General features: G+C 35.4%; 1 protein-coding gene across 1 annotated transcript in view; it reads left to right on the top strand.

The window, feature by feature from the left end:
- Positions 1-5,000, top strand: part of LOC137626899 (uncharacterized) — a 51,255-nt gene that overhangs the window by 466 nt on the left and 45,789 nt on the right. The gene's annotated exons all lie outside the window — the stretch shown is intronic.

Here is a 5,000-nt window from a genome sequence, read left to right on the forward strand (position 1 = left end):
TGAGCTTTGCGAAGTAATTTATTCCAACCTCAAAATGTTTTGTCGTTCGATTATAAAGAAATTTGTTATTTTGAAGCCCTTTTTATAGCATTATTTAAATTAGTATCAATCACGGTGAACAAATCATTAATAGCAGTGTAATCACCAACAAGCTCACCAACAATCAATGTATCAGCTGTACATTCAAACATAATAAAAACTGAAGCAGAATCAATTCTGCCACCTCTCACGTGCGTTGGTGGATCATTTCCCAAGACATTGGCTTTTCCAAGGATTTAAATATGTCATTTAATAGAGAAACATTTTAGTTTCGGCTACCACTACTTCCCAAATCATGCCACCCACTAAAGAACAGGCATCGTTAAGAATATCCTTTGGTAAATCTAGATCCAGCTTATCATCATGCATATACACATCAATTATTTTAAAGATAATATCTTGTGAATATAAATTTACATAAACATTCAGTTCTGTTAACCTCTGAAGCTACAGATAAAAAGGCAGGTATATTATTTTCGAATGATTGATATCGTGTTAATTGAAAACCTGATATATTAACACCAGTTTCTTGCAAAGTTATTACTTGGAAATCTTGAGCAATAACCCAGGAATGGACATTGGTTCCTCTTTTTTGGAGGACATTAACATTCCGCGACCAAGTTTTAAGACAAGACTCTTCATTCCCATCCTATCAATTTCTTTCCTCATTTTTTTCCAGCAAAAATAAAAACATTAACTTTAAGGTCATCATTAGGCCACTACATGTACTCTAGTACTGTATCCAACAAGGATGTAATACCTACACCTATGCTGTCACATCCTTTCCTCTAATTTGCCAAATCTACCCTTACTTCAAAGTTTCTGTCATCAATGGAGTTACCCAGAAACGCATTATCAATACCCATTAACTCGATCTTTTCACGATCTCTGACAGAAGAAAGATCATTACATTTGACGCCATCTACAATCTAATTATAAGTGATGGCATGAATAATATTGTATATGATATTAAAGTCAAAGAGAAATGTATTATCTCCTCGGTACACAAACTTATTACGTTTAGTCTACCTCTAGAGAAACATGCATTAGTAAAGAAAATAAACTTTAGACATAAATCCAATTTTTCTCCTACCGTATTTATTGAAGAAGTTACAAAGAAAATAAATGATGCTATTGTACCAACCGTGTGTCACACGATCGTACATAGTAACGACATTTCATTCTGTGTATATATTATGCTTGAATCTTCGCTCTCCCCTCGCACTAAAAAGAACATGAAATAACATGTATGTTTTTCTCACTGTTAACTGTTAACCAATGAGGTGTCGGTTTGAACAGGAAATTTCCTGTTGCATTGAGTTTTTGTATACAAAGGAGAGTATTCTATAATAAAGTGACTCAGTTGCTATCATCCTGCCTTTGAGTCACAACCTTCTCTCGGCTCATCACATTGTAGTGCGAGGGGAGAGCGAAGATACAAGCATAATATATACACAAAATGAAATGTCGTTACTATGTACGATTGTGTGACAAACAGTTGGTATACTATCAACATTCCCTGTGATCATGGTGACCAACGTCTGTTAAGAGCTAAGTGTGCTAACTGTCTTATGACCACTCATAATAAAGTGAGTAAAAGTGAATATGATACCATGTGTCCATTGATGGAAAAGTCTGTAACCGTAAAAGATCAATCTCCTTGGTTTGATGGAGAGACTTTGATAAAAAAAGAGGGAAAAAGGATGTAAATAAAGAAAGTGGAATAGGTTATAAACTGAAAGTACTTGGGTAGAATACAAAACTGCTGCGTGTCAATATAACTACCTACTAAGAAGGAAAAAAAAGTTAACACTATAAGAGAAAGATCCTTGAAGCACCAACAGACATAAATAAATTATATCGTCTCCTGAATGGTATAATGGGAAATGTAAAATAAAAGAAGCTACCTAATGGATAGAGTGACCAGGAACTAGCAAATAATTTTCTAGTATTCTTTGAAATCAAAATTGTGAGCATAACCAGATTATTTGTAAATACTCAACATCAGATTAATGATACACCAGGCACACAGACAAAATTAATACGATTTAATAACATAACTCAAGATGACATCAGCAAAATTGTCAGGAGAGCAAAGTAAACAAACTGCGCGATCGATCCTATGCCAATATCTGAAGTAATTGGAGAGAGAGACTTTTCTAATCTAGCAGAAATAATTATGAAAATAGCAAATGCAAGCATTGATGAATGTAAGTTTCCTAAATCTGAGAAAATGGGTATAGTCGCACCAATTCTGAAAAAAATTAACTGGACTGCCAGGAATTAAGCTCATAAAAAACTATTTATAATCTATCCTTTGTCTCAAAAGTGCTTGAATATGTAATTCTTCAACAAGTAATAGAAGTTATAGAAGTAATAGAAGCTTTGCCTGAAAACCAATCTGCTTACAGAAAACTATACTCTACGGAGATAGCCATCTGCTGTGTTGTAAATGATATGCTAGAAATGATGGATGAAAATAAATATGGTATTTTAATATTACTCGATCTCAGTGCTGCTTTTGATCGCCATGGCTTAAGAGCTTTAGACTTTGCCTCTGAATCAGGCTGTGAGCAAATCATAAATGAAGCTACTCACAGGTCTGGTAATTGCTTGGACATCGTATACACTGACTCCCCTGGCGTTATAACTAGTAAGGTTGGTTCTCCAGTCGGGACTTCTGATCATGCCTTGATTTCATTATTAGTGAAGACTGAGCAGCCTGTCCCTGATATATCATATTCCTGTAAAATTTATATGAAATCCCAAGCAGACTGGAATGGGATTTTGCATGATCTTTTTTGCTTGAATTGGTCACAATTATATAATAGTGTAGATCCTGTTGTCCCTTTGAATGAGAATCTAGTCAACATAATTGATAGGCGTATCCCTTCTCGTGTGCTAAGGTACCGGATGAAGGACAAACCATGATTCAATGATGATTGTAGACGTGCTTATTTGGAGAGGCAGGAGGCCTATGACCTTTGGAAGGGTAACAGATCAGATTTGACCTGGAACAACTATACTCAGCTTCGAGCTTTGGCTCAGTGAGTTTATGCCTCAACTGAAAAGGAGTACAATTTAATCATAAAAGAAACCCTCTCTGGTACAACTCAGGAACATAAAAGGTGGTCTACCCTTAAATCTGCACTCTTTGGTGTAGATGCAACAGTTCCTCTTTTACTTAAACCATATGGCTCAGTCACTCACTGTCCAAAGGAAAAGGCAACCCTTTTGGCTGATGTTTTTGACAGTAAACAGAGTAATGAAAAACTTGAACTTCCTCATTCCTGTTTTCCTGAGGCTAAACTAACTAGTTTAGCTTTTCGATCTCGTGAGATTAAATCTCTGTTGATGGACCTTGATGCTTATGGAGGTGTAGACCCAAATGGTATTTTTCCTTTGTTTTTTATAAAGACACCAGATTCTTAGCTCCAAAGTTATTTGTTATTTTGCGCAAGTTAGCAAGAAGATGAGCTTTTAGCACTTGTTGGAGAATTGGTAATGTTACTCCTCTATGTAAATGTGTTTGTGGTAGCTCAAGTCCAATTGATTACCGCACAATTTCCATAACTCCCATATTATCTAAAGTTTTTGAACGTCTGGCAAAACTTCTTAATAGGTTTGCTGAAGGTAATCATCTATTCCCTAGTTTGTAATTTGGTTTTCGTAAAGGCCTTGGAGCATGTGATGTCCTTCTTACAATCTCCAATGCAGTACAGAAATCCCTTGATTGTGGTCGGGAAGTTCGTATGATTGGCCTTGATTTTATTGCTGCCTTTGACCGTGTTAATCATGAGGCCCTTGTTTTCAAACTGAAACAGTTGGGAGTGGGTGGGTCGTTTCTTAGCATTGTTATTGATTTTTTAAGTAGTAGATCTCAAAGAGTTGTTGTTGATGGGCACCATAGTAAGTATAGGAATGTGATATCCGGTGTTCCACAGGGTAGTGTTCTTGGCCCATTACTTTTCATACTATATACACATGACATGTGGTTTGGCATAGAAAATAAGCTTGTTGCATATGCAGATGATGCTACTCTCTTTGTATCAATTCCATCCCTTGAATGTAGATCTGGGGTTGGTGAATCCCTTAATAGAGATTTAGCTAAAATTAGTGCATGGTGCAAATTATGCGGTATGAAGTTGAATCCTAACAAAACACAAAGTATGATTGTAAGTAGGTCAAGGACGGTGGCTCCTCAACATCCGGATCTCTATATTGAAAATGTTTCTTTAAATTTGTATGACTCTTTCAAAATTTTAGGTGAGATTCTCGACAGCAAATTTACTTTTGAGAAACATATAAGGTCTGTGTCTTCTTCAATTGCACAAAAAAATTGGCTTATTGAGAAAGTCTTTTAGGATATTCGGTGATCAATCTATTTTGAAGAAGTATTTTAATTCTTTTATTCTACCTTATTTTGAGTATCGTTCTCCTGTCTGGTCTTCAGCTGATGATTCTCTACTTCATTTGTTGGACAGAAACTTACGGTCTATTAAATTTCTTATTCCTGATCTAGATATTAATCTCTGGCACCGTCATTCAATTAGTTCATTATGCATGTTGCATAAGATTTTTCATAACTCTGACCATCCTTTACATTCAGATCTCCCTGGACAATTCTATCCTGTTCGTAATACTAGGCAGGCAGTTAATTCTAATAGGCAGGCCTTCTCCATCATGAGACTCAATACTACGCAGTACTCTAGAAGTTTTATTCCAGCTGTTACCAAGTTGTGGATGGATCTTCCTAATCGGGTTGTTGAATCAGTAGAACTTCAAAAGTTCAAAGTTGGAGCAAATGCTTTTTTGTTGACCAGGCGGACATGAGTCTTTTTATAGTTTATATATGACATATTTGTTTTTGACGTTGTTAATAGTTTATATATGACATATCTATTTTGACATTAATTTTTTAGAATGATTTATTGTTAATTTGTTCTCTTCAGTTATTTATT

This window comes from Palaemon carinicauda, chromosome 34 (assembly GCF_036898095.1).
Source record: "Palaemon carinicauda isolate YSFRI2023 chromosome 34, ASM3689809v2, whole genome shotgun sequence".
NCBI lineage: Eukaryota > Metazoa > Arthropoda > Malacostraca > Decapoda > Palaemonidae > Palaemon > Palaemon carinicauda.